The sequence below is a fragment of the Ictidomys tridecemlineatus genome, assembly GCF_052094955.1.
Source record: "Ictidomys tridecemlineatus isolate mIctTri1 chromosome 2 unlocalized genomic scaffold, mIctTri1.hap1 SUPER_2_unloc_1, whole genome shotgun sequence".
In the NCBI taxonomy this organism is placed as follows: domain Eukaryota; kingdom Metazoa; phylum Chordata; class Mammalia; order Rodentia; family Sciuridae; genus Ictidomys; species Ictidomys tridecemlineatus.
Window position 1 is genome coordinate 116,274 of NW_027520951.1, and position 13,158 is coordinate 129,431.

Sequence of the window (13,158 nt, forward strand, 5' to 3'; positions counted from 1 at the left end):
AGCACACATGTTATTGGCATTAGGAATGGTTCATTTTCTAAATTTAGAAAAACATTTTCAGTAACCAGGTCAATAGAACAAGCAAATATATGAATTGAGTGATAAAACAATATCACCAAATACTTTAATCTCAGGAGAGAAGATTCAGTGTTGAAGATGAAAAAATCAAGAGGAAAATATATTCAGTAAACATTAACTGCCCTTTGAAGAAACAGCCTTGAAAATATCACTGACAACATACCTTCCCCGCAGCAGTTTAGATTTCCCATGGTCGACCAAGAACTCAAAACCTCCCTAGTCTTCTCCAACCTTAACTGACAGCACCTCGCTCACCACATCAACTGAGTGGAAATGGAAGGTAAGATGTGCATCCTAAATTACCACAGTGACTGGACAACATGGAACTTTAGTTGTGAGCACATGCTACATTCTGAGCTGCTACTGTTCTCATAGTAAGTGTATTTTCATGTCCAAGTGTGTTGTTGAATAGTTTGTGAATTGCTTCAAAAACTGAAACCTAGTCCCACATATTAATATTTCTTGTTTATGAAAATAAGTTAAATTAGGAAAAAAGGATTTACTCCCAAAATTATTTCATTGATCAAAAAATCATGGGATGAAAGGGACGCATAGCTATAGTTTTGAGAATCAAAGAAGATTTCATTCTTGGCTTTTAATTCTAAACCTACACATGTCTCAATCTTTCTGAACCTCCAAACATTTGTAGATAGAAAAAATTAAAACGTCTTTTTGATTCAGAATGAAAATATATACAAAGTATTATCCTTTAGGAGTTAAAGAAATTTTCAGGAAGGAGAAATTTTAAGATCACATCCCCCTTATTTTAAATTTGAAAACAAATCTATTTTCTATTTAGTAGGATTTAATCCAGTCATTTGAATTAATCTTCCTCTTCCATGACTCCTGCTGTGGAATTCATTCTTTTGCTTCTCATCCTATCCTGTCATCTCATACCACAAAAACTCATGGTTGAACATGCACATGGTGAGGTCTATACAAACAATGTATGCAATGCCTTCACGTTGTAAAAGCTATCTATGCTAAATCCAAGGCCCATATTATTACTAAATGAGAAAAAGAGAAAACATTCCCTCTAAGGACAGAAACAAGACAGGGATGCCCTTTTTGAAACTCTAGTCAGAGCAATCAGACAGATGAATGTAATTAAAGTGATTTGCATAGAATAAGAACTCAAATCATCACTATTTGCTGATGACATACTTCTATATTTAGAAGATCCAAAAAATTCCTCCAGAAAGCTTCTAGAACCAATAAATACATTCATCAAATTAGGATATAAAATCAATACCCATGAATCAAATGCATTTCTATATATAAGCGATTTATCCACAGCAAGAGAAAGTAGGAAAACTTCCCCATTGACTCTAGACTCAAATAAGTGGAATACTTGGGAATCAATCTAACAAAAGAAGTACAAGACCTCTACAATGAAAACTATAGAACACTAAGGAAAAAAATTGAAAAAGATCTTAGAAGATGGAAAGATTTCTCATGCTCTTGGATAGGCAGAATTAATATAGCCAAAATGGCCATACTACCAAAACTTTTTCAAAGATTTAATGCAATTCCTATTAAAATTCCAACGACAGTTTTTCCTTTTAAATTAAAAGCACCAGGCAAAGGCTAATGCTCTCCTACATGGGGTCTTTCCCCTGGGGTCTCTCCTGACCCTCTTTTTGGCTTTGGCTTATGCTTTCCCTCAGGGAAGTCTTTCCCTGTGGACCTTCAGGACCTTCTTTTTGCTTGGGGCTTTTTCTATCTCCCAGGTTGCATATGCCTGGGTGGTTCTCAGGATATTCTGCCTGGCCCCAGCAACTCAGCCAACTCTGGACAAGGCAACTCGGGGAACTCTGGACACACCGGTATCTGGACACATTGAAGAGCCATTCTCTCCCGGCACTCCACTGGAGCCCACAAGCCGGTGGATAGGTCACTAGACTAGGCACCTGGGGTGCAACTGCTGCCACTGCTGGGGCTGTTGCTCCTGCTGATTCTGATTCCATTACTACAGGGGCTTGTAGAGATGTTGAGTATGGGCATCCCACTGGGATTGGCACTGAATGGGGCACATACATTTTCACATGGGGTTGCATTGCCTGGAGCCAAGGACATGAGTGTCCTGGCACATAAAGCAAAGGTGCTGGGGCTGGCATCTGGGCCTCCAAATGTGGCATGCCCTTTGCTCCAGGCACTACCACCTCTGCCTGCTCCTCTTCTTCCAGGGACCATGCCACAGCACCATGCTGTTGGGCTCCCATAACAGGTACAACCTTTGAGGGCAATGGATCTTCCAAGACTGACCTCTCAGCTTGAAGTAGCCTCTCTCATAGCACTTCACACTCATCCATTGCCTGTTGCAAGACAACCTGAGTGAAGTGCAGCTGAGTAATAGCATCATCACGGTCCTCATACAGCCGCTGCAGCTCAGACACCAAAGCCCAGCAAGACGCCTCACCTTCCTCCAGTTGATCCTGCAGCAGAAAGGCACGACGCCCCTGCTGCTCCTGCTGCCTGGCCACTGCTTGCACGCCCAGGGCAAGGGCACTTCAGGTGCATTCCCTCTGAGGTCTCGAGGCACCTGAGATTCCACCACCACAGTGCGAAGCCACTCCTCTACCTTGTTCCAGGAATGAGAGCGAAAGGCCATGGAGAACTCTGGGCCACCACTGTTCAGGAGAGCTTCATTGTTAATGAATTGGACCACCTCCTTGTGGAGAAAGCCACTGGCATGGTCGCCAAATTCCACTGCCATGGCTGCTGTGGGCTTTATTTCTTAATTTCATGAAAATAAGGTGGATGGCCTCCCCCTGTTTATTTATTCACTTTTCTATTAAAATATTTATTTATTTTAATTTGTTATATATGATGGCAGAATGCAATTCCTTTCATATTAGACGTAGAGAGCACCATTTTTCAACTCTCTGGTTGTACAAAAAATATTTCCACACCATTCATGTCTTCCTATATGTACTTAGGGTAATGATGTCTAACTCATCCCACCACCATTTGTACCCCTATGCCCTCTCCATTCCCCTCCTTTCCCTTTGCCCTATCTAAAGTTTTTCCATTCCTCCCATGCCCTGCTATCATGATTATGAGTCAGAATCCTCATATCAAAAAAAGCATTTGGCCTTTGGTATTTTTGGATTGGCTTACTTCACTTAGAATTATATTCTCCTACTCCACCCATTTATTTGTAAATGCTATTATTTTATTCTCTTTTAGTTCTGAGTAATATTCCATTGTGTATATAAATAAAAGTTTCTCTGTGTATTCATCTACTGAAGGGTATCTGGTTTGGTTCCACAATTTAGCTATTATAAATTGTGCTGCTATAAACATTGATGTGTCTGTGTTCCTGTAGTAAGCTGTTTTTCTTCTAAGCCAAAGAGTGGGATAGCATGGTCAAATGGTGGTTATGTTGCAAGTTTCCATGAAATCTCCATACTTACTTCTAGATTGGCTACACCAAATTAAAGTCCCACAAGCAATGTATGAGTGTGCCTTTTCCCCTACATTCTGGCCAACTTTTATTGTTGTTTGTAATCTTGATGGCTGCCATTCTGATGGGAGTGAGAATCTTAGAGTACTTTTGATTTGCATTATATCTCTACCAATGAATGACAGTCTTCATATAATTAGAAAAAGAAACCATAAAGTTCATTTAGAAAATTAAGAGGCCTAGAATAGACCAAGCAATCCTCAGCAAGAAGAATGAAGCAGAAGGCATCACAATACCAGAACTTAAACTATACTATGGAGCAACAGTAACAAAAACAGCATGTTGTTGGTACCAAAGGACACATGTGGAACAATAACACAAAAATACAAGACACAGAGATGAACCCACATAGATATACTTATCTCATAGTAGACAATGGTGCCAAAAATATACATTGGAGAAAACATAACCTCTTCAATATATAATGCTGGGAGAACTGGAAATACATATGTAGCAAAATGACATTCAACCACTATCTTTCACCTGCACAAAAATCAACTGAAAGTGGATCAAAGACTGACAGTAGAACAGAGACCATGCATCCAATAGAAGAAAAAGTTCGCTCAAATCTTCATCACATTGGCTCAGGACCTGACTTCCTGAACAAGACTTCTAAGTGCAAGAGGTAAAATCAAGAATCAATAATGGGATGGACAGACACTAAAAACTTCTCAGCAAAGGAAACAAGCAATAACGTGATGAGAGATTCTAAAGAATGGGAAAAAGCCTTTACCACACAAACCTCAGATAGAGCACTAATCTCTAGGATATATGAAGAACTTAAAAACCTGAACACCAAAAGCCAAATAACACAATCAATAAATGGGCTAAGGAACTGAATAGATACTTCATGGAAGAAGAAATAGAACCAATCCACACACATTGGAAAAAATGTTCATCATCTCTAACAATGAAAGAAATGCAAATCAAAACTACTATAAGATGTCATCTCACTCCAGATTGGCAATGTATCAAAAATATAGTCAATAACAAGTGTCATGAAGGATGTGGGAAAAATTTACATTCATATATTGCTGGTGAGACTGCAAATTGTTCCAGCCACTATGTGAAGCAGTATGAAGGTACCTCAGAAAACTTGAATTAGAAGCACCCAGCTATCCCACTCCTCAGTTTATACCCAATGGACTTAAAATCAGCATACCAGAGTGTTGCAGCCACATCAATGCTTAGAGTGGCTCATTTCACAGTAGCTAAACTGTGGAACCAACCTAGATGCCCTTCAACAGATAAATGGAGAAAGAAAATGTGGTACATATACACTATAGAATATTATTCAACCTAAAAGAAGAATGAACTTATGGCATTTGCAGGTAAATAGATGGAACTAGAGAATATCATGCTAAGTGAAATAAGCCAATCCCCCAAATCCAAAAGCTGAAAGTTTTCTCTGATAAGCTATTGCTGATCCGTAATGGGGCTGGGAGGATCAGATAGAATCAGAAAGGCACTTTGGTTTGTGTTGAGGGAACTGAGGGGAGAAGTGGGGCTGTGGGGATGGGAAGGGCAGTAGAAAGAGACAGACATTATTACCCTGTATACATGTATGATTACACTACTGGAGGGACTCTGCCACATGTAGTGCCAGAGGAAGAAGTGGTGCTCAATTTGTGTACAATCTGTCAAAATGCATTCTATTTAAAAAAAAAAAAGAAAAAAAAGAAAGAATAAAGAAAAAGACCCAGGGCTGGGGATGTGGCTCAAGCAGTAGCACGCTCGCCTGGCCTGCGTGCGGCGCAGGTTCCATCCTCAGTACCACATACAAACAAAGGTGTTGTGTCTGCTGAAAACTAACTAACTAACTAACTAACTAACTAAATACATATTAAAAATTCTCTCTCTCTCTCTCTCTCTCTCTCTCTCTCTCTCTCTCTCTCTCTTTAAAAAAAAGAAAAAGACCCCAATATTTAGAAGATAAAAAATTTATTTGGATTCTCAGAGGTCTCCCACATCACAATCCATAAACAATTGACTTCATTCCTTAGGTCTTGAGGAAAGCGTGAACATCATGGCAGAAAAGTGTGGTGGAAGAATTCAGTTCAAGACATGATCACAGAGAACTGGGGACTTAAGCTCTTCTGGGTTCTGTTGTTTGAGCCTCTAGGGGCCATTCTCTGGAGGAACAGGTGGCAGTGACAGGTCCACTCACCCCTGTGCACTCCTGTTGTGTCTGTTGGTACCCTCCTTGTTCTGCAGGCCTAGCATGGATCAGGAGGTGTTGAAACCTGCTGGTTGCTACCTGGGAGGAGAAGCTGAACTCTGAAGGCAAGGCTGACAAACACTGGCGCTACCACCAGGAGAATTAGCTCTACAACATAGGGACCTGGGCCCCATGGGCAGTGCTGCCTCTGCTTACACCTAAGAAGCTGTGGACACCAAGGGCTGGATGATCCACAAAGGACTCAGACCTGGCTTCTGCTTCTGCTGGTACCAGTGCCCAGCATATTCATTGGCAAAGCTGTCTCCAGAGCTGACTATGATGTCCATCTGTCCCAGAGCAACTGACACCAAGGCCAGCTGTGTCAGCTCAAAGACAGACACAGAGCCTGTAAGAGAGGAGACAAGAGGGTGCCTGAGGATAAAGGTCCCATTCTAACATTCCATCCTGAGGCTCTGCCTGGGCTAAGTCAGGGTATGGGGTGGGTTCTATTTAGGGTCCTGTAAAGGGTGAGACTAGGGACAGGACTGACCATGTCATCTGTGCAGAGAAAGATGGAAGTAGGATGGGGAGCCAGGCCAAGTTGGAAATTTCCCAGAGCTCAAATACCTGATGTCCAAAGCACACCTGGTCCCCTCAAATTATCTTATGCTCTCTCATGATTCTGGGAGCAACTAGCACTTGGTGATAATGCCAACTTTTTCCTCTCATGGAACAGCTGATTCGGGACTACTGGGGAGCCTTCTTGTGAGCATTGGGGTTCAAGAGAAGGCAAAGGGGGAGTGTTGGAGCCTCAACTTCCTCCATCTGCTGTTTTGGGCATAGAATCAGTCTTAGTCTCCAGGGACCCAGGTCAGAGGTTCCTTCCAGGAATTGACCCATGACTACTGTGCTGACCCTACTGGGCTATCATATGCCCTAGGCCCAGCTCAGTAAGGCTGTTGACCTTCCTGAAGCCTATCCAGGATGGAGCTGGGCAGCTGAGACCACTGATAAAATCTTACTCAGTAGAAAACCCACCTTGTCCTCCTACACTCTGGGTCACCCCATTAACTTGTGTCCACTGATTGCGATTTTGTTGCAATGTGACACTGCTAAATTTCATTCTGTTTTTGAAATGAGTTAATAACTGACATTATCTTTATTAAGCAATCTCCTGCTTTTGTTGATTCTTCACATTATCTAGTGTAACTTCATAGGTGGTGTCTGTTCCTCTCTTTGGGAGCCTCCTTACCACAGTAGACTGTCAACTGTCACTGGGAATTTCTTATTTTCCCCTCCCATTGCTTCAGTGTTGTACATAATAGTCCAAGTACCAAAAACCGGACTTGCCTAAGGAATGCATTGAGTCCCCATGGTTTCTGGGAATTATGTCAGCATTGAGGTTGCACAGAGCTAAGCTCTAGAGGGTAGTAAGGCATCCCTCTAATCAGAGAAATAATGTCATGAAACCAGAGAAGCCTTACAATCACAGCATTAACCAGAAGTAGATGAGATCCATGTCTGACAATAATCACTTTGACTAAACAAGGAAACACATGTGGGCTCAGCAAGGGTGTATATATGGTGAATATTCAGCCAGTTCATCCTACTGCCTGTAGGGGCACTGGCCCAAGTAAATCCTGCGTGGCTCAGGGCCTGGGAGGGTGGCAAGATCTGTGCCCTTTGGCTGCTTAGAGTCTAGCAGCAGAAATACTCCAGATTTTAATCAACAAAAGTAGCCTGTTTGTGACCCTTTTTGTGTGTGTGATGTTTGATTTATTCATCTTTTTAAAAAGCGCTTATGGAAAAACAAGCAGATTTTTGTTTCTAAGAGTTAAAAGTGCTCTTCAAAAAATTAAATAAAAGAACATGGATTACATGTTTTTCTCATAAGCATTTAAATGAGTGAATGCACCACAAGGAAGCTATCACAGGCACATTGGGATACTCAGGACTGCACCTTAACCCAGCTGATGGTCACTGTGGGTGGGGGTCTGCACTTGGGTACAGAATTGGGTTTCTGTTTATACCCAGGGGTGCAGGAGGTGTACAAGACTCACATTCACATTAGAATACCAACAACATCCTCTGGATACATGGTAGACTCTGCCTCACAGCTGAATTAAAGTTGCAGAACATGAGGTGACTGGAGGATATCAGTGGCCAGTGTACCCTGTTCCCTCAGTGACCATGGATAACTTAGTACCACAGGGCAGAAGGTAAGAAAACCAAGGCAGCAACACCTGGCCTTGACTCAGGGGACCAGAGGCCATGGCCTACAACCAGCACCTTTCTGTCCCAGGAGGTGGGCTGCAGGAGGCATTGACAGCACTGGCTCTGTCAACGCTCAGAGCCCTGACTGGGCTGCAGCTCCTGGATGGCAGGTGTGGGGATATGCAAGGCAAATGAGCACTGAGCTCTGGCCAAGTTGTCTGTAGAACAAACCACCCAATTGCTGTACTTATTCACTTCTGTGCACAAATCAAGAAAAGGACAGTTAAAATGCACATGCGGTGTGATCTCTTAGAATCATGATCAAAAGAGGAGAACAGCAGCTCTCCTACAAAAAGAGGTTTTTGTAGATGTTAGAATCACCTAGTGACTGCAGGAGACTGGACACAGAAGGACTGGGCTGCAGAGAGAGCCACTGTCTCAATGGGGTCTCAAGAGGCACACACTGGCTGGTCAGTTTGCTTTCTAGTCACTGTGCTTAGAAACATTTTACTAATCCAAGGCTGTGATTACAATTTTAAGAGGAACTGCTCTGGCTGCCAGGGACCATCGTGTCTTTTATTAAAAGCATTGTTCTGGGAGCTTCTGACAGACACTAGGGCATTTTAGTGCTTCCTAGAAGGCGGCCACTGCCTCCTCAGCCTTGAGCATCTGAACTACCAACTGACCAGAGTTCCAGCCAGGGTGACCCTCACTGTGAGGTTAAGAATCAAACTGCATGTCTAGCAATGGCTCCTGAGTGGACCACAGAAAGCTGCAGTTAGGAACACCCTCCAAAATCAAAAGACAACATTTTCCAAAAATATTTTTTACAGCAGTATAACTAATTTACAAAAAGCTACAAAAATCATATTTACCAGGACACATCTGTTAAATAAAAACATCATGTTAGTGTTCATTTGTGCAGGGCTATGTACAAGGATTCTGGTTCTTGCTCTCCATAGCACAATAGCCCATGCCCACTGGGGCCCAGCCTGGCAGGGCTGCAGGGAGGACAGCGGAGGCAAAACAGAACCTCCACACAGTGGCACCCTGCCCGCCCTGTGTCCCCCCAAACTTACCCTGGCATCATGTAATGTTCCTGGAAGCCCCATGGAGGCCAGTGGGAAACAGGGCTCAGCCTCCCCAGTCAGGGTGAGCAGTGACGACTCCTTTGAGCAGAGCATCCAGGCAGAAATAGAACCATTTCTGAATGAGAAAAGACAACATGAAAACCCAAAGTGTGACAGGTCTGTAGATAAGAAAGTAGACTCCAATGAAAATTCTGCCCAATCCACACTGAAATCCACCCAGGAGCCCCCTGTCATGCGCTGCCTGCCACAGTCTGATGGAGCCTGTTAGGAGTTTGTCTTCCATGAACTTTCCAGTGAGCAAAGATGAGCACAGCACCCAGCAGCCTCAGGCCTAAGGTTACCACAGAGCTGAGAACCTGGGCAGCACAGTCCTGCTGTCCCCAAATCCCAGGCAGCACAGAATAGGGGCACGGGCAATAGGAACTGCGGGGCTGATGGGAGGGGCAGCAGCTCCAGGACCCTGGACCCCCAGCACAAGGTCTCTAACTCCAGCAGCGATGATGGCATCCAAGAGGCCATCCAGCTGTGTAAGTTGGAGAAAACCAGGAAGGAGGCCAGCAGAAAAGCCACAAAGAGCCCAGCTCAGCAAGAAGGGGCTGAAAGTTGCTAGAAGCCTGGGCACCTCACTGAAAAGTGCCTTCCCTGAAGCTCCCAGGAGAACACCCAGCAAGAGGAACTCAGCAGTCCCCAGGGACACAGACCTCATCCCAAGGAGCTTGGACTCTTACCACCTCTCCAAGCCACCAAAGGATGCCACAGCTGCTGCACCTCCAGGAAGCACCACCACCAGGAGGGAGCCTATGGAAGTGACCTTGGCGGGGCAGACACTTCTGCTGAGCAGATGTGCACTGAAGCAATCCAGGGTGTTTCCAAGACCACCCGTGGAGGGCAGCAATGGACCTGCATCTGTGAGCACACTCTTCTGCTCCTCCAATATGCCTTCCCATCTAATGGGAACAGCAGCTTTGTGGACCATTATGACAGCATAGAGCAGGAGATCCAGATGTTTTTGGCTCTGAAGGCACATTCAGGAAGCCTGCTGCTGAACTGGCAGAGATGCCTTCCCCTTCAACCCTGGCCTCTCCTTCCATGGCCACTCACATCATCCCTTAAGGCTCTTTGATCATGTTCAGTAACAGGTGGAGGAGGGGAGAGTTGGGTCCGTTCCCTGGATGAAGGATGCACAGCCTCCTTAAGGAGACTCTGCAGAGTGCTCTACAATCTTATTTGCCTCAGGGCCTCAGGTATGATCATGGGCCTCAACTTGTTTAAGTGAAAGGATCCTATTTGATTAAGGTATATTTATACACCTACCTTCCAGAGATCCCTTCTAAGGTACCTGCACCTCAGCTTTGTGTCTTGTGTGATTTTCAGCCCTACAAAATCTACTCAGGCTGATACCTGAGGCCAGGTTCCTCCAGTGCCTTTCTTAGGTGAGTCTTGTTCTATGTCCTGGAGAGACCCAGAGATTCGGCCCTCAGACTCAGGTTATAGTCCAGGGCATAGGATGGACTCTCCTGACTTCCAGTTCAATGCCTGACTCTTAATCTTCTGTTCTAAACCCCCACCCTGGCCTTCTCTTTGACTCTCCTGGGTAGCTCTACCCTCTGACCTGGAGTAGTACCTCTGCTGCTATCTGTTGATGGAGGAGACCAAGAGCTTGCCTTTCCCTCTAGATGACACCAAAAGCCTCGTGTCACCTGCAGTAATGTGGACAGGAGTGCTGCCTCACTGTGCCAGCTGTACCCTGTCCTGCACAGCACAGAGAGGTAGCTTCTGTCCCATGCATGGAAGGACACTGGTGTATTTCCTGTAACTGAGTCTTAGTATGAAAATCTGTCTCTCAGCCTTGTGTTTAATAGAAAGTGGAGCCTATTGAATAAACTATAGCTATTCTTTAATGTATCCAGGGCTACAGAAATTTTTGTGACACACTTTGGTGCATTTACCACCTTCACATTTTATGCAAGAATCAAGACTGATGCTTTCCTCTCCTCCAATAGCAGTAGTAGCAATGTCATCAGAACAGGTGTTGCTCTGGCACAGCAGGCCAACTGTGTGTATATCACCATCACCATCACCATCACCATCTTCTTCCTCCTCCTCATTATCACCTCTGCTACAACTATTTTACTCCACCACACACATTTGCAGTGCATAGTGGAGGACTTCCGCATCAACTCAGTGTGTCCTTTCTTCAAACTGGGGACTTCCTTTCCATCTCTATGGGGGAAGTGTTCTCCCACCACACATAAAAACAACTATTTGTTGATCTCATTTTACAAATTTCTCTAGAGGAAGGTCAAGACTCCAAGAATCATCTCACTCACTGAGATCTAGGGGAGACTTTTTTCAATTAATGAGATGAGACCCTTTCTATTATTATATCATTTAATTTGAAAACAATATTAAAAAGCCATACATGTAGATATAGTTGAGGCCCAAGGAGACTCTATTGACAGGATAACTGAGAACATTTCTTTCAAACTAAGAAAATTACGCTAAACATAGGTATTGCTTTTGTTGTAGCAGGATTTTTACAGGTCATCTAGGGTCAGGGGAGGGCATGAGGCCAGGATGGGAGGCACAGCTGGGCACACACTTTATAATGATGCACACATATACATATATGCACACACTCAGATGCACACAAGGGCAGAGATGTTTTTATTATGTGCATAGGCTAGAAGAGGGTCCCTATGTCGTGAGTAGATGGTTTTATGTTACAGGGACCTGGTCCTAGTTCTAGAGCCATCCCCAGGTTTTGTACAAGAAGACCTATAGCCAACTTCTTTGTCTTGTCCACTCTGTGATGAGTGTGTAATTTCTCTAGTTGCCTCACTAGACTTGATGCTGCTGTGACATCCAGATTCTGGGAGGAGGAACTTACCTATGCAGTAAGTACAAACATGGTTAACACAGCCTTAATAAGTTATGTCCTCTGATCTATTCACTTGGGCAAAGGGGTGGAGAATCACCACCCTTAGAATCCAGGATCATGATCACTGAACAGATGTCTGCCCCTGATTTTCCTTTTGGTCAGGTTGTCTTTTGTGTCTATGCCCCAGCCTAGAAAATAAATACCAAGACAGAATGGTCCTGCCACCCATAAATCAACACCTCATCATTTTGAAAATTATTCATTTGTGGTTAAAGCTAATTTAAGAAAGAAATGTTGAGGCTTTCATAGTTTAGCAGCTAGGACTAAACTTAAGAAATACAGAATTAAGTAAGTCCTCCAATGACTCTTCTATTATTCATTGATACCACATTTTTGAGTTTAGAATATCTTAACTGAAAAGCTACAAGAAAAAAAGTGATGCAAATATTTGTAGAACATTTAAAATCAACACTCATGAGTGAGAAATTAAAACAAATAAAATATCTAACTTCGGAGTTAACTAATATTTATTCTATAATTTGAAAATGTAGGTAACATTATTAAAGGATAAAACCTAATAGTAACAAAAAAAAAGGTAACAAAAACAATCCATCAGGTTTGATCTGTTTTTGACTTAGTGAGAAAAAGATCTTTTGGTTTGATACAAGTTGAGAAAACACTAGTGAGCGAATAAAAGGCATTTTTAAAATTATTCAAAACCAGCATGCATTCCTTGCTGTTCAAGGGTTGTTTTTAAATATATATGCTCTTTATTTTTTCTTAAAAATATGTTTGTTTTTTCCCATTTTGCAGTTAATTTCAAGTTTTTTTTTCAAATAAGTGATAAGAATTTCTACCAAATATATGCCTGCCAAGTACTGAGGGACATAAAAATATCATAGTTTTATTTTGTTTTGAAAAACCTCAGGTTTCAGATTTTTCTAAATTTACAAGTCAAATTAACTTCTTGGAACCCTACCCTGCATACCAGGAATAAAGATCAAAGTGCTCCCTCACTCTATGCAGAACCCGCCCTCAGATCTAATGATACACAATTAATTTTCTTATAAAAACCATGACACTTATGTTACCAGCACATTAAGTCCCTCTAATCCAACTGCCAAAGAGATAATTTAAAGCAATCATACTCGTCTATAAATATATTCAATAAAAGTTCTTTCTTTTCTCCAAGAAAAGTTTAAAACATTATTCACCTTTACTCTCCAAAGATTGAAAACAGAATTACAAACATTAAAATAAAAAAAGAAGA